Here is a 23,019-nt window from a genome sequence, read left to right on the forward strand (position 1 = left end):
GAGTTCAGAAACAGTCATCCTAGAGGGAGGGTATCCATGCAACTGAGTTGCCGCCACGCAGCTTTAGCCAACTGTGTACAGGGCATATCAATTGCAGTTGCAAGATAAGGTGTCCATTTCAGAGTCAATGACAGCTCTGACAGCCCACCAGGAACTTAAGGAGGAGAGGTGGTTCTCCCACACAAGCCTAATGCTGCCTCATAGCCAGGACTCCCAGAAGGAAACCGTGCAACAAAAACACTTCCTTCCCTTTAACGGTAAAACCTCAAACCACAAAGGTGTTAGGAAAGGGGGAAGCTAGCAGGAAAGTCTTTCTAATTGTCTGTTCTCCTAAGCTGTTTATTGGATCATTAAAATCTTACAAAGGCTTCAAGGTGAACACAGTTCTGGAAGGTCGGCCTCAGCTGTTTGTACAGAAGTCGCTCACTTTCAAACTCACTTTCAAACTCACATCATCTACAAAGAACGTCTCCAGCAACCTCCTGACCAGCAGTTTGAGCGGTCAGTGCATCATGTTGTTGGGGTGAGGAAGGGGAATACCACCATCATGCACACCTGTTGTTAGGTGACAGAACCAGCACCATCCACCATCGGGGCGCACTCGCTGCTCTTCGCCCACCCCACCTCCAGCAAGTTCTCTTCTCCCAGCTACAGGCCCTCTCCACCCGGAGGAGCCTACAGCCTTCCCGGAGTCACCTTAAAACACCATCACCACCACCACCACCACCACCACCACCTCTCTCCACGACAAAGCAAACAAAAGGCCAAGCGAGTGCAGCGGGGCATCCACGGGCCCCCCCCCTCCCCTCCAGCCTGTTCCTGGACATAACCCCACTCCCTCCCCCTGCCTCTTGGCTTCTGTCCCGCCAGAGCCCCCCCCCCCACCACCACCCCTAATCCAACTCCTCCTCCTCCTCCTCCCCCAGTTCGAGCTCGGAGCAGATCCAGGGCCAGCCCGGCCACAGCACGGCCCCCTCCACCCGGGGAGCTCGGGCCTGACTTATTGTGCCAAGGAAGGACCACGCGCGGGCCGGCGGGCCTCGGACCCTCATCCAAGTGGGCCCACCGCGGCTTCCGGGCCCGGGGGCCTGGCGCGCGTCCTCGGGGGACGATGGAGGAGGAGGAGGATGAGGAGGAGGAGGGGGGGGGGGACGGCCCGGCCCGCGCGCGCCAGTTCCGGCTGGGTCAACAAGGGAAGGTGGGGGGGGTGGGAGGAAAGCCCAAGTGTCTCCTCCTGCCCACAAAAGCAGGGCAAAGCGGGCTACGCTTCGAAGAGAAGTTGGGTTTCCGGGTTTGCTCCGCGTGCTGTGTCTTCTTCTTCTTCTTCTTTTTTTCTTTTTAACAAAACCAGCGGGAGGGAGTCCCGCGCGGCCCGGCGGAGGCCGTCCCCGTAGCGGCGAGGCCCGCCCGACGCGGAACCCAGCAGCCGGAGCCTCGGGTGCCAGGCCGGACCCGCTCCCAGGGGGCGCGCGCGCGCGCGGCGGCGGCGGCGGCGGCCGGACCCGAACGGCGGGGACCCTGCGTACGAGGAGGCCCGAGCGGCACTTACGGGGCGGCTCGGAGGCAGCGGCAGCGGCGGCGGCGGCGGAGGGTAGAGGCAGCAACAGCGGCAACAAGGTATCCGGCCCCCGAGCCTTCCCGGCCCGCTCGCGCCTTTTCTCCGTCGGCGCTCCTGCTGGCCCGCGCGCCGCCTCCTCCGCCTCCACCTCCTCCTCCTCCTCCTCCTCTTCTTCCACGCTTCCCGCCTGCGCCGTCCCGCGCTCGCCCCCTCCGCCCGGCTCCGCCGCCGAGTGAACTGGAACCAGTCGCCGCGGCCCAGGGCTCCCACAATGCACAGCGCGCCGCTCGTCACATCCCATCCCGTCCCCAGCGCGTCCGGCCACCCTCCCTCCCCCGCCCCCCCGAACCCCACACGCACCCCTCCTCCCCTGCGCCGCCCCGGCCTTGACCCCCCACCACCCGCCCCAGCGCTCGCGGCCCCCTGCACGTCCGCGGGTCTGAGCCCGGCTGCGTCCGTGCCGAGCGCCTGGATCACTGCCCTCCATCCCCCCCACCCCCCACCCCCACCCCGGGCATCCTTTCTCTGCACGCCGGACCCGGCACGCTCCAGGAGCGCAGCTCTTGGAAAGATCCGAGCGGCCACAATCCGCGTTCCCACCACCCACGCCCCCTCTCCGCCCTCCTGGCCCGGAAGATGCGTCTCCTGCGGGCACGTCTCAGCTTGGGTATCCTGTGAGCACCTACTGTTTGCCTGGTTGCGGACCCGAGTCTTTTCGCGGCTTCGCCCCGTAGGGCATCTCGTCCGCACAGGGCGAAGGGACACCATGTTGCCAGCGCAAACTTCCCCGCGCCTCCGCCTTCCAGCCCGGCTGACTTGACTAGGCAAGCCCGTCTCAAGCCCTCGTTGGCACCGCCACCGCGACCGACTCCTGCACTGCTCCCTCTCGGCTCAGCGGGGTCCTTGAAAAGTCAACCCCACTCTCTCTCTCTCTGGAGTGGGCTGTTGCTTTGCGCATGGAAGTTTAGTCGTTGCCACTAAGCAAATGTTTGTTGGTTATTGGCTCCAAGCTGGAATTTATTACAAGCAGTGAATCTTTCTCACACATGTAAGAAGGGGGTGGGAAAAAAAAAAAAGCCGACCCAGAAGAAAGGCTGCAAAATCCAGCCGCCTATTCTTAAATCGGTTTTTTCCCCTGAAGGCATCAGTGACCATCCCAGGTGCTTACCCAGGGACAGTGCCTCTTTTCCCACCCTCCAAACTGTAGAGATCAAAGCCAGCTCGCCACCCAGCTGTGAGCTAAATCTGCATAACACACATTGCTCAAGGTTAAGGTGAAGTTTTAATGGACCCCTGCTAGGGATTAGGACGGTAATTGAGGACCCTCCCCTACCGCCCCCAGAGGGCAACTTGTTCCTTCACCTTGATGCTCTGCGTTGTTTAAAGACAGGCAGTACCGTCTAATACACATCATCCGCTCATCATTTCCATGCGGTACTGAGGAGATACATACTTTAAGCCCTTAGTCAATCTGGGTACTGCAGACAAGGCAGCGAACAAAACCGGAGAGGAAAGCCCCTGCTCTCCTGCAGTTTGCAGTCCGGTGGGAAAAGAAGGGCAAGACACAAAGGAGACATAGGATAAATGCTGTGGAGGAAAAAAAAAAAAATGAGGTGGGCAGAAGTAATATAAAATGTGAGGGGCTAGAGAGATGGCTTAGCGGTTAAGGCACTTGCCTGCAAGGCCTAAGGACCCAGGTTCAATTCCCCAGTACCCACATATGCCAGTTGCACCAGGTGGCACATGCAACTGGCGTTTGTTTGCAGTGAGTGCCTGGAGGCCCTGGTAAGCCCATTCTCTCCCTCACTCCCCACTTCTCTCTCTCAAATAAATAAACGAACCCCCGACACATGCGCCTCCCCGTGTATCTGGCTTTCGTGGGTACTAGGGAATCGAATCTGGCTCCTAAGTCTTCACAGGCAAGCGCCTTAACTAAGCCATCTCGTCAGCCCTAAATACATATTTTAATAAAAGGAAAAAAAATAAGAAAATGTGAGACAGGAGTGCGTTTAGGCCAGTCTCCTGGAGAAGAGAACATTGAAGAAAGGACATGAAGGACTAACAGTAGGCCATGTGGTTATTTGGGGAAGGAGTGTTCCAAGCAAGTGACAGGGCCCTGAAACAGACCCGTGCAAAGCACTGTGTCTCTTCTTAGTGGGCCTAAACTCTTTTGAAACCAGCTTTTCCTTACTATATGTTGGCTTTTTTGAACAAACTACAAGTTTTTCCAAATCTCTCTGATCTCCCCTTTTCCAATTCTCACTGTAAACTTGATTAAAAGCAATTATCAATACCTGTGCCATAGGCTGAATGCTGGCCTGCGTTGAATCTTCTTCCACCAGATAATAATTTGCTCACTTATAAACTTAGCTTCCCACAAGGTTTTAGGACACAGATACAATGTAGCAAGTTCTTTGCTAGGATATAACATGCATGGCAATTTACAATAGAGCCCTATAAGTTCCTACTCCAGTGCTGAGCACCTGCTTTTAAACCCAGTGGTTCTTTGTGACCCTTTTATCAGGGGGTTTGGAGTTAGATCCCCTTGACTCTTAAAAATTAATGAAGAGAGTTGGAGAGATAGCTTAGCAGTTAAGGCGCTTGCCTGCAAAGCCAAAGGATACCAGTTTGACTCCCCAGGACCCATGTAAGCCAGATGCACAAGGGGGTGCATATATCTGGAGTTGGCTTGCTATGGCTGGAGGCCCTGGCATGCCATTCTCTCTCTCTCATAAATAAATAAATAAATAAAATATATTTTTTAAAAATTAATGAAGATCCTGAAGAGCTCTTGTTTACATAGGTTATACATACATATATATGTATAGTGATATTTTCTCTATTAAGGTCTGAGGATGTAGCTCAGTGGTAGAATGCTTGCTTAGCTTATGCAGGGCCCTTAATTCAAGCCCCAACACTTAATTTTTTTTTTATTAAAGTGCTGTGTTTGAAACTAAAACTTGAGATAAAATTAAATATTTGTTAATTCAGTCATTTAAAAAATTACTATTTATTAACACAAATAATGTACTGTTCTGGGGAAACCAGAGATGCTTAGCCCTGTTCAGGAGTCAAACGCCTCTGGGCTTCCTTGATGGGCCGTTTGTCCACCTGGGTTAAGAGTTTTCAAACTAGGATCTCGGACCCTGGGACCTGCTCCTATAAGCATATCTCTGTAACAGCCAGGTGTGTACAAAAGGAATCTCTAAGACTGCTCACCACACCCTCATAATACAGTTGGGAACAATCTCCATTCCCCTTGGCCTCCTGTGCAGAAGGTCAGGGTGTGGGTGTCCGTGTAAGTTCATAAAACCAGAAGAAAGGTGTGTGCGCAAGGAGGTGGGGTGTGGCCGAAGAAAGCTGGGGACAGACTTCTGGTGTTTCTACCACACCACACTGTCCCAGCTAGCTCACTGGTGTGCTCCATTCCACCCAAGGACTGCATTCAACTCCTCCACAACTTAACCATCTCTTTCTCTGATCCACAGTTATTCTCTACAGCGGACACTGTGCCTGACTTTGTAAGACACTACCCTCTCCTGTGTTTGCTAAGCAGCAAATGGCGTGCTGTAAGGGACGATAACAAAGGGAGGGCTGGAGAGATGGCTTAGTGGTTAAGGCACTTACCTGCAAAGCCTAAGGACCAGGTTCGACTCCTCAAGACCCACCTAAGCCAGATGCACATGGCAGCACAGACATCTGGAGTTTGTTTGCAGTGGCTAGAGGCCCTGGCACACCCGTTCTCTCTGTCTCTGTCTGCTTTTCTCTCTCTTTCAAGTAAATAAAAAAAGAAAAACACTTAAAAAAAAAACAAAGGGGCCAGATGTGGTGTTGCATGCCTTTAATCGCAGCACTCAGGAGGCAGAGGTAGGAGGATTGCCATGAGTTTGTGGCCACCCTGAGAATACATAGTGAATTCCAGGTCAGCCTGGGCTAGAGTGAGACCCTACCTCGAAAAACCCAAGAAAGGAAAAGAAAAAAAAAACGGTAGGGGGCAGGGATGCTCCCCCCCCCCCAGGGTATCTGTGGGAAGGAGGAGAGTCTGCATTACCTCTGAGTAGAGGCTAGATTGAAGTGTGTGGTGGTGTTTTCCCTCCCCCATGAGGTTAGAGCTGGACTGAAAATACAGTTTGAAGGATTAAGGCTGAATTTAAGCAGCTTCTCAAAATGTGGTGCAGAGTGCTGTGAGGTCTTTGAGACTCTTGAAGTCTGTGGATCAAAACTACTTTCAAATTTTACTCCTTTAGCTGCAATTACAGGTGAGACAATAAGAAAAAAAAAAAGATGCTTTTGGGATGGAGAGAGCCATTAAAGCGCTTGCTGGCAAAGCCGAAGGACCCAGGTTCGATTCCTCTAGTACCCATGTAAGCCAGACACAAGGTGGCACATGTGTCTGGAGTTCATTTGCAGTGGCTGGAAGCCATTCTCTCTATCTGCTTCTCTCTGTCTATCTCTCAAATAAATAAATAAACTGCTTTCATAATAATACAGAAATAACAAAAGCTAACTTGTTTTTTACTATGTTACTCTTTCCACTGATGACACAAAGCACTGTTTGCACCTTAGCTCCAAACTCAATTCGTGGTCTTTCCCCTCTTCTCCCCCATACACCTATTCACATAAGAATTAAGAGAGTCATTAATGAAATAATTTAGAAAATTTAAAACTTGTATCTTCCACCATGCTCTTGACAACTTCACAACATGTAAAACTTTTCTGACAGGACATATCGGTAGGACAGATACATTATCAATTATGACTTTCTGATGTATAATAAGGTGACCAATGTTTGAAATTCCAGGTCAGCCTGGGCTAGCGTGAGATCCTATGTCAGAAAACCAAAAAAGTGGGTTGGGGACATGGCTTAGTGGTTAAGGCACTTTCCTGCAAAGCCTAAGGACCCATATTCAACTCTCCAGATCCCCCGTGACCCAGATGCACAAAGATGAGGCAAGTGCAAGGTCACACATGCCCACTAGGTGGCACAAGCATCTGGAGTTCAATTGCAGTGGCTGAAGCCCTGGCATACCAATTCTTTCTCTGAAATTAAAAAAAAAAAATTAAAAAACAAAAAATAAACAATAAATAAGAAAGAAATTTCCAACTAAGATGGCAGGCTAGAAGTTGCTTCTGAGTGACCCAGTTGAGAAGTCAGAATAATTAATAAATAAATAAACAAGTAAGTAAGTAAGTAAATAAATAAATAAATACAGGCTTTATTCTGAAAAGAGGAAGAACTTTGAAATTCACAAAGGCAGTGATAGGATACCTGGAAAATTCAAAGAAAAAAAAGACAAATGAGGGCTGGAGAGATTGCTTAGCAGTGAAGGTGCTTGTTTACAAACGCAAAAGACGCAGGTTTGATTCCCTAGTACCAAGTAAAGCCAGATGTACAAGATGGCACATGTATTTTGAGTTTGTTTGGAGCGGCTAGTGGCCTTGGCACACCCATTCTTTTTCTCTCTCCCTCTCTCCCTTTTTCTCTTTCTCTCTCAAATAAGTATAATATTTTTAAAAATGACACGCAAAAAATGGGCCCATTTGAACATAGCTCCAACCATGTGGCTTCCTGGTTGGTAGGGGTGGAGGTGGGATGAGGATCAGAACAGAAGCCACATCCAAAAAGTAAGCCAGAGGTGCTAGGGATATGGCTCAGTGGTTAAAGTCTTGTTTGCAAAGCCTGCTGGCCTGGGTTCAATTCCCTAGTACCCAGAGGCAAAAGGTGGCTCAAGCATCTAATGTCAGTTTGGGGGCAAAGAGGGTTCAGTGGATAAAGGTGCTTACTTGCAGAGGCTGCCAGCCTGGGTCCAATTCCCAAGCACACACGTACACACGTGCACACATAAGCAGAGTGGCTCAAGCATTTGTTAGCAAATGCAAGAGGCCATGAAGTGCCCCCCCCACATATGTATAAATAAGTAAAATAAATAAATAGATAATAAAATGGATAGAGAGATGATAGATAGATAGATGATAGATGAACAAGGCAGCCCTGGTGCAAAAAGACCGGCAGTTCAACCCGAGGCCAAGCTCACAGCGCTCACAAGCCTCCAATGCACTTACGGGATTTGATGAAACAAAATCTTCCAGCAGACTGACTTGGAGGGCAGTGGCTGTGCACCATCTTCAGAATGAACCTATTGTTTACAACTGAGATACCCTGTAGGCTGAAAACAGGCCCCAAATCAGAGTCTGAAAAGAAATCTGAATTTAATCTGCCACAGCCCCAGGATGACAGTTGTAGGGAATGGAAAGGCCAGACAGATGCTGAAGAACTGAAGGGCTTGATGGAGGAGGAGGTTTGGCTCAAGCAGTAACGTGCATGGAGAAAGATGGACCCACCATCAGTGGCTGGGAGCAGATCTCACTAACTGAGAATAACCCTGGAGTCTGACAGCCTTGAATGTGGGTCAGCTTCCAGAGCCACCTGTCTGCCACCCGCACTGCAGAGCCCAAGAACTCAGAGGTTCTGGAGGAACACTAGACATTCACAGCCAGGTCTCTCCAGCACAGCGATTCATATTTCGGAGGTCCTGAATATATAAGGGCAGGTCCTCTGCCCGTATGATCCCGGTGTTCTGTTTTCTTCCTACTCCCCACTCATGTGTGAATCACCCCTAATTAGCCATTCCAGGGGATATGAAATGGGGAGTCACGGGAGGGTGGGAGAGCCTGCCAAGCTCACAGATTGCAAAGCTCACTGTGGCCAGCAGAGGACCCTGATACACAAGGAAAGCTACTAAAGTGTGGACAACTCTGAGAGCCATCAGACACTTGTCCAATACCAGCATAAAACATAGGAAAGACAAGAGTCTGTGTGTTGGACTGACCACCTGCCTCCTGTGCATATAACTTGACAGTCTCCAATGCTTGAGGACCCACAAAGTTACTTTACTCTCCTTATCTTTTATAAATCATTTTTTTAAAGACCTGGTCTCCCTTTTTTAAACTGCACATTTACATTAGTTTTATTTTATTGCATATACATTTAAATTCTTAGTCATTTATGTCACTAAATGACATAACAACTGTTTGGCTTACTTTGCTTGGGAATTTAACCCAGACAAGCCAGCTTTGTAAGCAAGCACCTTTAACCACTGAGCCATCTTCCCAGACCCCATTCTCTGCTTCTTTGAGATCAACATTTGTTTTCTTCTTTCCCCTCTCACGCCACCTTCCTTTATCTCCTGTCCCCCACCACCTGCACTGAACCCTGTCTTCTTTCTTAGTATTATCTCTTCTATATTGATACCTTTTGTGGGTTTTTTCCCTCCTCCATCATCCTTGACAGCCTATTGATGGGCCTAGCACTAAACAACAGCTCTGTGTCTGTAAGATAGCATTGCAAGGAACTCCTTCCCATCCTTTGGCTCTTACATGCTTTCTACCACCACTTCTGTGCAATGGTCCTTGAGCCCTAGAGGGTGTGATAAAGATGGCTCAGTATTGAAAACCTCACTTGTCACTTCTTCTTAGTACTTTAAGGAATTTTGCATACATATGTATATATATATATGTATATATATATTTGCATATATATGTATATATATGTATATTTCTTATTTTTTATTCCCCTTTATACATTCATCTAGTTTTGCTCATGCATTTTTTTACTCTTGGATATTTTTTCTTTGTCCTTTTTTTCTGCTCTTTTTTTGCCTCTTGTTTTCTCCCTTTGCTCTCTCATATTTTTAGTAATATTTTGATTATAGCTTATTTTAAAAAAACTTATGTTTTATTTATTTTTCCTACTTTACACTTATCTAATCTATTTTTTATTTTCCTATTATCAGGAAACCAGTTCTTTATTGATTTGTTTGAGAGAAAGACATACATACACACACACACACACAGAGAGAGAGAGAGAGAGAGAGAGAGAGAGAGAGAGGGAGAGAGAATGGCCTCTGGCCACTGAAAATGAATTCCAGATGCATGTGCCACCTTGTGCATCTGGCTTACAAGGGTCCTGGGAAATTGAACTGAGGTTCTTTGGCTTTGCAGGCACGTGCCATAACTGCTAAGCCATCTCTCCAGCCCCCAGTTTTTGTTTTTTCTAATCTCTTGCTCTTTTCTTTTTCCCTCTGTAGCATTCTTCTGTACTTCCTTTTCCTTTCCTTTATTTGACCTTGCTTCTCTCCACTTTACGTTTCCATTATATTATTCACTTGCTCTAAAGAATTTTTAACTTCATAGACCATTCTATATCAGTTTTACAAAGCTTTGCTTATTGGTACCATATCACTAAGCTTTAGCTGAATTTGTGCATTTCCATATTCTCCTCTCTGAGTGGCATTGAGCCCTTGAGAGTAGCTGCTCAATAAGAAGATACACAAATCAAACCAGAAAAGATATCTGAGCCAAGCAATGCACAAAAAGCCAGGCAACACGATTTCTTCAAGAGATCATAAGTCCTCAACTACTGAGTTCAAAGACACTGAAATAGGTAAAATGTTAGATGAAGACTTCCAAAGTCTACTCAGAAAAATGACCAGTGACTCCAAGAGGATAGAAACAAGCAGAGGAATTCAACCCAGGACATGGGGAAGGAGTCAGCAATATAGAGGAAAGGGTCAATGAAATGAATGAGAAAAACCAGTGAAATAGATGAATATCAGCAACACACAGGAAAAACTCAGAAAAAAAATTGAGATGTTGGAAACACAAAGAAATGTTGAGGCCAAGTGTGTTAGCACGTGACTTTAATCCCAACACTCAGGAGAGCATGAGTACAAGGCCAGCCTTAGGCTTCAGAGTGAGTTCCAGGGCAGCCTAGGCTAGAGCAAAACCTTACATCAGAAATCAGAGCTGGCAACCATGTTTATTGCTGCTCAATTTATAATAGCTGGGAAATGGAACCAGCCTAGATGTCCCTCAACTGATGAGTGGATAATGAAGATGTGACACATTTATACAATGGAGTTCTACTCAGCGGTAAAGAAAAATGAAGCTATGAAATCTGCAGAAAAATGGATGGATCTGGAAAGGATTATACTAAGTGAGGTAACCCAGGCCCAGAAAGCCATGCGCCACATATGTGGATCCTAGCTACAGATGATTGGGCTTCTGCGTGAGAAGGAAAATACTTAGTAGCAGAGGCCAGTAAGTTAAAAAGGAGATATAAAGGGAAGAGAAAGGAAGGGAGGAGGGTACTTAATAGGTTGGTATTGTATATATGTAAGTACAATGATTGAGATGGGGAGGTAATATGGAGAATGGAATTTCAAAGGGGAAAGTATGGGGAGGAAGGAGGGTATTGCCATGGGATATTTTTTATAATCATGGAAAATGTTAATAAAAATTGTGAAAAGAAAAAAAAAAATCAGAGCTGGGTGTGGTGGCTTACGCCTTTAATCCCAGCACTCGGGAGGCAGAGGTAGGAGGATTGCTGTGAGTTTGAGGCCACCCTGAGAATACAGAGTGAATTCCAGGTCAACCTGGGCTAGAGTGAGACCCTACCTTGAAAAACCAAAAAATAACAAAAAACAAAACAGACAACTTGGGCTGGAGAGATTGCTTACAGGTTAAGGCACTTGTCTGCGAAGTCTAAGGACCCAGGTTCAATTCCCCAGCACCAATGTAAGCCAGATGCACAATGTGGTGCATGAGTCTGGAGTTGGTTTGCAGTAGCTAGAGGCCCTGGCAGGCCCATTCTCTCTGTTTGTCTCTCTTCTCTCTGCCTCTCTCTGCTTGCAAACAAGTAAGTAAATAAAGTCTTTAAAAATAAAAAATAATTTAAAAAATTAAAAAAACAGACAACACGCCAGGAGTGGTGGTGCATGCCTTTATTCCCAGCACTTGGGAGGCAGAGGGAGGAGGAGTGCTGTGAGTTCAAGGCCACCCTGAGACTACATAGTGAATTCCAGGTCAGCCTGGGCTAGTGTGAGACCCTACCTCAAAAAAAAAAAAAAAAAAAAGAAATCTTTGGGCTGGAGAGATGAGTTAGGGGTTAAGGCACTCACCTGCAAAGCCAAAGGACCCAGGTTCAATTTTGCAGTACCCATGTAAGCCAGATGCTAAGGTAGTGCATATGTCTGGAGTTCAGTTGTAGTGGCTAGAGGTCCTGGCATGCCCATTCTCTTCCTCTTTCTCTTTCTCTCTCTCCCTCAGATAAAAAATATATATATGTATGTATATATAATTATTTTTAAAAACAGACAACAACAACAACAAAAAGTAAGAAATGTTGGAAATGAAAAACTCAATGAGTCAAATGAAATGCACAGTGAAAAGCATCTCTGATAGATGCTCCCATGCAGAAAAAACAGTAAGGGATCGAGGACAAATTAACCTGATGAACTACCTCATTCAAACATCAATAAAGAAAAGAAAAACAGGGGCTGGAGAGGTGTCTTAGTGGTTAAGTGTTTGCCTGTGGACCCCAGTTCGAGGCTCAATTCCCTAGGACCCACGTAAGCCAGATGCACAAGGTGGCACACACGTCTGGAGTTCGTTTGCAGTGGCTAGAGGCCCTGGCATGCCCATTCTCTCTCTGTCTCTGTCGCTCTCAAAAAAAAAAAAAAAAAGACAAATAAAAATAAAAATATTTTTAAAAGGAAAAAAAAACATTGAGCATGTCTAAAATGTCCAGGAATTCTGGGTTATTTTTAAAAGACCAAACCTAAGAATTCACAGGATAGAGAAGGAACTGAGATAAAAACTAAAGGCACAGAGACGGTATCCAGTGAAATTATAGCAGAAAGTCTCCTGAATCTAGAGTTTAGATTCAAGACAAAGAGCCATTGACAACCCCAAACAAACATGACTGCTGAGGAGACTTCATGATATATTATAGTGAAGATGTGAAAAAAAATACAAACAAAGAATATTAAAAGTTGGGCTGGAGAGATGGCTTAGCGGTTAAGGCACTTGCCTGTGAAGCCTAAGAACTCAGGTTCAGTTCCCCAGTGCCCACATAAGCCAGATACACAAGGTGGCACATATGTCTGGCATTTGCAGTGGCTAGAGGCCTTGGCGCACCCGTTCTCTCTCTCTCTCTCTCTCTCTCTCTCTCTCTCTCTCTCTCTCTCTTTCTCTGTATCTCTCTGCCTGTAAATAAATAAATAAAATATTTTTTTTAAAAGTTATAAGGGGGCTGGAGAGATGAATCACAACATACTGTATTTTTTTTTTTTTTAAGTTTTTCCAAGGTAGTGTTTCACTCTGGTCCAGGCTGACCTGGAATTCACTAGGTCTTAGGTCTTAGGGTGGCCTTGAACTCATGGCTATCTTCCTACCTCTGCCTTCGGAGTGCTGGGATTAAAGCTGTACACCACTACGCCCAGCTCCTATTGTGAGTATTTTATCTCAGGTATTTGTAATTGTTGCAGTCTGTGTTTTGCTTATCTCTGTGAAAAAACCTGAACACCAGAATTTGATAATTAAGGATTACTGCAGCATCTGGTTTATTACAACACTCCAGATGCTGCTACACCAAAACACCCCTTTCCATGAGTGTCTTCAGACCTTCACTTTGATGACTTAACGTTTCCAAATCTCTTAAAATCCACCACGTAAAAGGCAGATTTCCTTTAACTCCATTGAAAAGAGCTCTCACACTGAAATGATAGCATCGTTGCTGTGAGAACCAGAATGACTCCCTCTTGGGACTCTGATTGCCTTCTCATTGTAGTCCGAAGTGACCACACACAAATGCATCCACATACACATGGAGAGAGTAGACAATGACAAACATAGATGTCACTTGGAAAATTCAAATTGAAGCACGAGATTATACAGTTGCTGGTCTCCCTTCTTCATGGGATCTAAGAAGAAATCCACTTCCTTTCCTTTTTCAGATTTTTCCTTAGATGTGTGGAACTTTTAGGGTTATTATAAATAATGTTTTAGATTTTTCTCAATGATGTTGACAATGATGCTGTCTATAAATGATTATAGTTTTGCTTACAATGATGTTGTCTCAAAATGATAGTTTTGTTTCTTTTTTTTTTTTTTCATTTTTTGTTTCCGATTTTTCCCCTTAAAACCCATTTTTCCCTTTTATCCTATTGCACTAGCTAGGAATTCCTAGTTTGAGAGGTACAAACTGGTAGTCCCTCTCTTGTTCCTGGTTTCATGGAATGCTTTTAGTATTCTACATAAAATATGATGTTAACTGTTAGGTTTATTTTTAAAATATTTGTTTATTTATGAGAGAAGAGAATATGAGGGCTCCAGGGCCTCCAGCTGCTGCAAATGAACTCCAGAAGCAGGTGCCACCTTGTATGCTTGCGTCACCTTGTGCGTCTGGCTTACATGGAACCTGAAGAGTTGAACCTGTGTCCATAGGCTTCGCAGGTATGCACCTTAACCACTAAGCCATCTCTCCAGCCCATCCCAGTCATTTTTAAAAGTGATGTTATTTTAGAACAATTTTAAGTTCACATCAAAGTTGAGGAAAAGGGAGCCATGTCCCACACAGACATCACCTTCCCTATACAGCAGTGTCCCACACCACAGCGGCACAGGTGTTATAACTGGTGAACCATACTGACATGATTTTATCACCCAAAGACCATAGTTTACATGAAGGCTCACTCCTGGTGCTATGTCTGAATGGGTTTGGACAGAGGGATAATACATGACATGTATCTTCCATTATTGAGTCACACAGGTGGTTTTAAATGCTCTGAAAAAACTCTGTACTCTGCCTATTTTTCCCTCCCACCTTCACCCATCCCTCATAACTGGAAACCACTGATTATGTATACTTTCTCTAAAAAATTCCATTTTCCAGAATATAACCTGTTGTAATCTGGTTGAATGTAACCATTTTAGGTGGGCTTTTTGCACTTAGCAGCCTGCATTTTAGGTTGCTCCTCTCTGGCTTTATGGCTCCTGTCATTTTGGCCTGGAAGGACAGTGTACTGCCCGGATGTCCTGCAGCTCGTCCATTCACCTACTGAAGGACAGGCTAATGGCCTGAGCTCTGGCAATTGTGAATACAGCTGCTTTAAACATCCATTTTTGAGGCTATATGTTTTCAGCTTCTTTTTTTAAACACCAATGACCTGGACATTCTGGGTTTTTGCTTCTTTTTTTTTTGGTTTTTCGAGGTAGGGTCTCACACTAGTCCAGGCTGACCTGGAATTCACTGTGTCATCTCAGGGAGGCCTTGAACTCACAGCGACCCTCCTACCTCTGCTTCCCGAGTGCTGGGAACCCGGCAGGTTTTTGCTTCTTAATTTAAACTTTTAGAATCCATTTGTTGATGTGATTAAAATAACTTCTTGAGACTTTAACTTTTTGGTGCATGTGCACACACGTGTGTGATGTGTACTATATGCATGTGTGTGTGCAGATGTGTACACTATACATACACATGGGGAGTCCAAGGGAGAATATTGGTTATCTTCTCTTTTTGCTCATCTGCCTATTTTCATGAAGCAAAAATCTGTCATTCAACCCAGAGCTACTGGACGCCCCCTCCCACCTCAGTCAACAAGCCCTAGCAGTTCTCTGCTCTGAGCCCCACAACAGGACTGGACAACAGATGTGTGTGGGCATGACCAGCTGTTTACTTGGGTGCTAGGTGCTTTCGGGACCTCATGCTTGCACGATAACGCTGTGGCTGTTGAGTCCTTTCCTTAGCCCCCTGCTTGTTGAGATTTGAATTTGGATTGTTGTCTCTCCCCTCCCCTTCAAACTTCTAAAATATTTTATATTGGATTAATGTCCTATAGATTTGAAAGAAATTACTTGTACAGCCATCTGGGGTTAGGCTTGGTGGGAAGATTTTTAAGTATAGAATCTACTTCTTAAGTAAAATATATCATGTATTCTTAATCCCAGTTTAGGGGTGTTAAGCCCACTCTCTTTGGTGGGCAACCATCACCATCATCCATCTTCAGAATAGTTCCTGAAATTATGTGTTCAGCAAGCAATGCTTCCTCACTTCTGCCTCCCCCCCCCCCCCCACCGCCAGCTGTCAGTCTGCTTTCTGTCTCCAAGAACATTTTGGTCTAGGCATTTTTAAAATGTGAATCCCTTTTACCTGTTTCATCAGACTTGGACAGTTATTCTTAGCATTCTCATGTCCCCTGTTTGGCTATTTATAAGAACTGTCTTGATATTGCCTTCTCCTGTGCTTTCTTTCTCTCTCCTTGTCTTAAAAGTTGTTTATTTATCTGTTTATTTTTGGTTTTTCCAGGTAGGGTCTCCCTTTCTAGCCTGGCTGACCTGGAATTCACTATGTCGCAGGGTGGCCTCAAACTCATAGTGATCCTCTTACCTTTGCTTCCCTAATGCTGGGATTAAAGGCATGTACCACCAGGCCTGGCTTCAATTTTAGAAATCATTTCAAGGATCCAATTTTTGATATATTGCAATGTTTTTTTAATTCCATTGCTCTTTTGTTTTTCTTGCTACTAACTCCTTCCTTCAACTTATTTTGAGTTTTATTTGCTAGCTTTTTTCCCCCCTTCTATTTCTAAGTTTCCCAAGATAGAAACCTCTGCACTTATATCTACCCTTGCAATGCTGTCCCCCAGGAGGGTCTCAAACTGGCTCCATGTTTGAATCTTCAAAACTGTGAGCCATATTGCTTCTTTTCCTTTTTTACACATGTGAATGTGTGTTTAGTGTTAGTGTATGTTTACATGTATGTGCAAATGTTAAACTGGTTATGAAATACGGACCCTAGGAAGGAGTCTACTGCTGTGATTATATTAAATGGACAACATGTCCAACTGCCTTCAAAATATGTAGATTTGTCCTCATAGATTAGTACTGCTTAAAGCCTTGATCACAGACATTTCTTATCACACTGGGCAGAGGTTAATGCAGAGACGCAAAGCTGGTGAAATTGCGGACAGTACGCGACTCCTGTGTGCTCAGCCTCAAGCAGGACATCTAAATTGCCCCTCCGTGGCTTAGGGCACCTGGAGGAACAGGCGGAGGAAAGACTGTAAGAGCAGGGCATGGGAGGAGGGCTGCACACTCTCGTCTGGATGCAACATGGCTGTCACACTAGGAACTCACAGCAGCTGTGGTTTCCTGCGTAAGACTGAGCTTCCCCGTACCTCACCTTCCTTGGGGGAAGGGTACGCGAGACCCCACACTTCCTGCAGTAGCGAACGGCAGCTGATGGTTGCTGAGGGAGGGGAGTCAGGTGCTGTAGCCACTGGCAAGTTGCTCGTTCCACGTAAATGTTCTTCCCCTCGTGATCGTGCAGGCAGCCCTAGTGTAACCCAATGGGTGAGAACAAAGGCATGGAAGTTAGATGGGGATTAGCGGGGAAGAAGCAGCGTGTCGATGGGAGAGGGGATCAGAGAAGGTATTGGGGGAATAAGGTCAAAGTACATGTATACAGGGCTGGAGGGATGGCTTAACGGTTAAGGCATTTGCCTGCAAAACCAAAGGACCCAGGTTCGATTCCCCAGGACCCGGGTTAGCCAGATGCACAAGGGGATGCAAATGTCTGGAGTTCATTTGCAGTGGCTGGAAGCCCTGGCACGCCCATTCTCTCTCTCTTTCTCTCTGTCTCTTTCTCCCTCTTTCCCTGTCAAATAAATAAAAATAAAATATTGGAAACATACATGTATACATGTATGAAATGTCAAAAATGGAAAATAAATACAAAGTTTTAAAAAGCGCTGGGCATGGTGGCACACGCCTTTAATCCCAGCACTCGGGAGGCAGAGGTAGGAGGATCGCCATGAGTTCAAGGTCACCCTGAGACTACATAGTGAATTCCAGGTCAGTCTGGGCTAAAGTGAAACCCTATCTCAAAAACCAAAAAAAAATATATAAATAAATAAATAAAATAAAAATAAAAAGCTGAGCTGACAGTTACTTCAGGAGGAAAACGTTATCAGATACTGGAGTCAGATCTCAAGCTTCCCATTCTCTCTAGATCTAGCCTCTGCAGCTCCTTAGTCACTCTTTGATGCTGCTAACCAGGCTAAACAGTACATTTCTGCTCCCCTTTTTAGTTATTTTTAGCCAGGGACTTGTTATGAGGCAGGGGAAGCTGGCGCCCTGCTTCAGGAAACAGAGCTCACAACCCCAGGTTTTAATGGGAAGCCACAGGGTAACGCTGGAGAAATTGTTCTTTCCTTACAGACTCTTGCAGGCCCCAGGCCCCAGGCCCCATGGGGACAAAATCGATTCTGCCCCTGCATGTACCTTTCTCTTTGTTTCTGCTTCTTAGCATCTTCATTTTCTTTTTTTTATTTGTTTTCTCTGTGTGTGTATGCGTGAGTGTATGCATGTGTGTTTGTGTGTGTGAGGACACGTGTTTGTGTCTGTGTGTGTGGTGTGCATGAGTGCATGCATGTGTATTTGTATGTGTGGGCACACATGTGTTTGGAGGTGCCACATATATGTCACAGAGGTCCACTGCAAGTGTCTTTCTTGATCACTTTTATTTTTTGAGACAGGGTCTCCCGCTGAACCTGGAGCTTACTCATGCTGAGATTATAGCAAGCACTACCATGCTTAGCATTTCTCTGTGGATACTGGGATCTGAACTCAGTTCCTCATGCTTGCACAGCAAATACTTAACCCGCAAGCCATCTCCCAGCCTAGTGTCTTCATTTTCCACTAGCTCCATGTGGTTAGACATCTTGATGGCAGGGAGATTCAGCACAATCTCTCTTTGCCTCATGCAGCTAGATCCTCCAGCTGGAGAGAGTTCTTAAAAGGTATTTTATTTGTTGATTTCTTTATTTATCTATTTGTGAAGAGAGAGATTGAGTATGGGCACACCAAGGCCCTTTGCCACTATAAGCAAACTCCAGATGCATGTGCCACTTTGTCCACTGACCCAGTCCAGCAGGCTTTGCAAGCAAGTGCCTTTACCTGCTGAGCCATCTCCCCAGCCCTTGATAGATTTCATATATGTATATTCAGAAAAAAGTATAGGTGGAGTTAGCTATTGAATCAGTTATCATGGAGATGGAGGTGAGAGTTAGATGTTCAAGAAGCTTCTCTAGATGTCTACTTCTTGTTGCTCAATGACCTCCGACAATTCTGCCAGCACTTCTGCTTCTGGCTCTGTTGCACAAACCTGTTTTTCTCTTTCATGATGACTCTGACTCTGTGCACCGCTGTTGTACAGGATTGCCCTCTGGTGGTCCAGCACCTTAGCCCTGTGTTAAGTGGGTCCAGACTGCTGCCGGCCCCAGCTCTTTGTCAGTGAGGAAGGAGACAGAATAATAATAATAATAAAAAAGGACAAGATCTCCAGCTCCCACATGCTATTGCAATGAATTTTAATCTACTTCCCTGTGACCTGGGAGCCAGCTAACGGAGTGTTCCCATTTTCCGACTCAACAGGCCACTGTGGTCTCTCAAATGTTAAATCCTTTGGGCCTACCTCTGCATGAGAAGGTATAGGTCACTTGAAGAACAGGATTCCGCCTGATTTCAAAATGGCTCGTGTAATTCAAGGCAGCTCATCTGCCATAAAAAGCAAGTTGTGCATTTCTGTACTTTGCACCACACAGTGAGTTTCCTGCTGTTGCCACATCCCATCCTGTGTTTTCCTGGGTGGGTCATTCTTCTACCTGCCTCTCTTCCACGTGACATCACAGGAACCCAGGCTCTTTTTCTTGCACATTTCCTCCCTATTCTAGGGCTACCAGCTTCCTCCTTCTGAGAGTGCTGGAGAGCTGGGCTGTGGCGAAACCAGCCGAGGAAGATGGCCACTAGAGAAGCAGGGAGTCCATCACAGAGACGTCCTGAAGGCTCCACTGAGCTATGGAAGCCATACGCCCCGAAGCGTGAGGATGTGTGAGATGTCCTCACACTCCCCACCTCATCACCAGCTCATGTGTGTTCTCCACCAGCCTTACCACAACCTTGTAAGCATTTGATTCCCTGGCTGAAAATCCCACTTTTCTGGAAATACCTCAAATGACTTGTTCTTTTCTTTTTTTTTTACCTGATCTAAATGACACTGGGTGATAATACTGTTAATATTTTAGGATCGTGAGGATTAGGCAAGCTATCAAATATAAAATACCGTGATAGCAGAAGCACTTCAGTCAGCGGTAGTCACTAATAATTAGAACGAGACCGGTAGTGCGTGTTACTGCCCCCTAGTGTCGGCGGAACTCCTCCCCACTTTGGTTTCTGCAAGTGGTAGTCAGGCGTCTAAAACAAGAAGAAAAGGACCCCTGGCTCATGTCGCTTTCCCCTTATGTTCTCGCCAACAACTCATGTTGCCTTAAGAGATTAGGCCTTTTTATGGCTTGCCTCGTTGCCCTGCTGTCTGCACGGGAGTTATGTCTTGGCTGGCTGGGCGTGTCCTGCTGATGGAGACCAGGCCTGCAGGGCCAAGAGAAAGAGGGTTATTTGATCTCGGGACTGTGGCTCATAGGAGCCCCGCGGAGAGCGCTCTTACAGGCTCTGCCGTGCTACTTGTCGCAGCACAGCCAAATCAAAGCAATTACACCCAGAGCTGTGAGGGTTTCTGCGGCTGCACTTGGCGTTAGGGAGAGGCCCGCTGCTCTGGGGGCTCCAGGGTCAGCTCTGGGTCCCACTGAGCCCTTTCTGGACATTTAGAACTCCTATAGCCAGTGAGCAGCAACTTCTCGGCCAGGCTTGTGGAAGGTCATGAGGGCATCCCTTTGCTTCCAGAGAGAGTTTCTTCTATTTTTTTTTTAATTTAATTCAATTTACTTATGGTCTTCTACTGCTGCAAATGAATGCCAGACATATGTGCCACTGTGGCCACTTTTGGTCCAGCCTTATGTGGGTGTTAGGGAACTGAACCCATGACCAGCAGGCAGTGCAAGCCTAACGTCACTAAGCTATCCCCCAGCCCCTCAGAGAGATTTTCATCAGGGTGGACTATTGTCCAGTAATATAAGATGGATTCAAGCCTGATACATTGCTCACTGAGTCGTGGCCCACAGGCATGGGCGGCAGAAAAGCAGAGAAGTCCTCACACGTTTTGTTGAAAAGCAGGTCGGTACTTTCTCCACTATAGCTCTTGCAGAAAAGTAAAATTCTCCTACTTAGCCGACGTGTCAGATCTTTCGACACTGGTGAGATGTTCCACAAGCAGAAACATAGCGAGGGGACCCTGGCTTCAGGCTGCCATGGTGGTGGTTACCAACACTGCTCCTCTGTCCAGAGCTCACCTCACAGACTGCTCAGGGCCAAGCCTCAGGACGCCATGTGCTTTGAATGTACTGGTTATCTCAGCACTAGCAACCAGTTGGTTTTTTTTTTTTTTCCCTAGAAGTAGAAAATTTATTTTTGAAATACAGCAAAAAATCCCCTTCCCTAAACTGATCTCCACACACAAGAGACTGAAATTTTATCCCTGTACAAAAAAAGCAACTCAAAGTGGATCAAAGACCTAACAGTAAAATCTGAAACTGACATTGTGAGTGGAAAACAGGGGAAACACGTTAAGACGTTGGTACAGGCGGTGGTTTTCTGGAGAGGACCCAGAAAGCAGAGGAAACAGAAGCTGACGTTGACAAATAGGATTACATCAAACTCAAATGTTTCTGCGCAGCGAAGGAAATAATCAGTGGGTAAAGAGATGACTAGAAAATGGGAGGAAATGTTCCCCAGCTATCCAACTGACAAATGATTGATAGGCATAATATACTAGGAACTCAAAAATCTTAATAATGAAAAAAGGAATGCAATTTAAAAGCAGACACTTCTCTAAAGAAGAAATACAAATAGTTGACAAGCATATGAGATATTCTCAATATTGTTAGCCATCAGGGACATGTAAACCACAACTACCATGAGTTGTCATCTTATCCTGGTTAGAACGGCTGTTATCAAAAGGACAAAACAAAAAAAACAGGTGGAGGGATTTCTCAGTAGTTGAAGACACTTGCTTGCAAAACCTCATGGCCTGGCTTTGATTTCCCAATACCCATATAAGGCCATATGCACAGAGTGGTGCATGCATCTGGAGTTATCTGCAAGAGGCTCTGGTGTACCCACTCTCCCTTTCTTTGTCTTTCTGTCTCTCCCCCCCACACACACACATCTTTTTTTTTTTTAAAGAAAAGGAGCAAGGGAAACAAATGCTGGAGAGGATATGGAGAAAAGGAACTCTTAATCCCTGTTGGTGGGAATGTCAGTTAGAAAAACCACTATGGAGAACTGCCTGGTGGTTCCTCAGAAAACTAGACACAGATCTGCCATATGATCCAGTGCTCCCAGTCTGATACATATCCAAAGGAAGTGGAATCAGCAGTCCAAAGAGATACTTGCACTCTTATTCAAAAGAGCTAAACTATGGAATCAGCCTAGGTGTCCATCAACTGGTGAATGGAAAAGGAGAGCCTTGTATATATATATACAATAGAATATTATTCAGCCATAAAAAAGAATGATATTCTGTAACTCTCCACAACTTGGATAGAACTGAGGAGCACTGTACTGGCTGTGGTGGCGCATGCCTTTAATCCCAGTACTCAGTAGGCAAAGGTAGGAGAGGATTGCTGTGAGTTCCAGAGTAGCCTGAGACTACAGAGTGAATTCCAGGTCAGCCTAGGCTAGAGAGAAACCCTACCTCTAAAAACAAATAAACAAAACAAAACAAAATAATGAAAGAAAAAGAGAACTCGAGGATGTACTGGTAAGTAAAATAAGTCAGATACAGAAAGATAAGGACTGAATATTCTCTCATGCGCAGTTGCTAAACAAGACAACCTGTGAGTAGACTAGGGTTTCTAGAGATTGGGAAGGTGTGTGTAGAAACAGGAGGGTGGTTTGATCAATGCACACCATATGCAGCTATGGAGCTATCACGCTGAGTCCCATTAATATGTAGCAATTAATATGTGTCAATAAAAATAGTTTGGACTACTTTATATCTCCGTCGAATGCTCTTTCTCCTTCACAAAAGCAGAGTTCTCACTTAGTGTGCATGAAAATTACTTGAAGAAAATCACCGTGTGGTATTTCCTGCCTGTTAGGAAGGCCATGTTTTGGGGGTGTTCATGTGTGTGCATGTGCATGTGGTGTTGAGTGTGTGAGTGTGAGTACGTGTGCACCAGGGCACGCATGTAGAGGTCAGAGGACAGTTTTCAGGCCAGTCCTCACCCTTCCACCTCCTTTTGAGGCAGGTTTCTCTCTGGCTCTTGCTCTGCTGTTCTTAGCTGTGCTCCCCGTGAGCTCCCTGTCTCCCCACCATCTTCCCATCAGCATGCTGGGATTGCTGAAGCCCACCCCAGCTCCCAGCCTTTTATGTGGAGTCTGGGAGGGTCAGCTGAGGTATTCAGGCTTGAGCAGCGAGTGCTTTTTCCAATGAGCCATCTCCTCAGCCCCCACAGTTTTTTAAGGAAATAACAACTGTTGGTGAGAATGAGAAGAGTGTGCTGGTTCTGTAAGAAGTTAAATGTACGTTTACCATACGACCCTTTGGTTTTATTTAATTTTTGCTTTCACAAACTTGAAAGCAAAGCTGGAGAAATGGCTCAGTGATTAAAGACACTTACTTGCAAAGCCTGGTGGCCTGGGTTTAATTCCCCAGTACACATGTA

At 45.7% G+C, this 23,019-nt stretch overlaps 1 protein-coding gene across 4 annotated transcripts in view; it reads right to left on the minus strand.

Moving 5' to 3' along the window:
• LOC101593540 (core histone macro-H2A.1) overlaps positions 1–1,686 on the minus strand; it is a 61,327-nt gene extending 59,641 nt beyond the window's left edge. For all 4 annotated transcript variants that reach the window (XM_045151889.1, XM_045151887.1, XM_045151888.1 and 1 more), the window contains exon 1: positions 1,550–1,686. The gene's annotated coding sequence lies outside the window, so the exon portion shown is untranslated. The remainder of the gene's footprint in view (positions 1–1,549) is intronic.
• Between the last annotated feature and the right edge of the window lie 21,333 nt (positions 1,687–23,019).

The sequence above is a fragment of the Jaculus jaculus genome, chromosome 6 (assembly GCF_020740685.1).
Source record: "Jaculus jaculus isolate mJacJac1 chromosome 6, mJacJac1.mat.Y.cur, whole genome shotgun sequence".
Classification (NCBI taxonomy): domain Eukaryota; kingdom Metazoa; phylum Chordata; class Mammalia; order Rodentia; family Dipodidae; genus Jaculus; species Jaculus jaculus.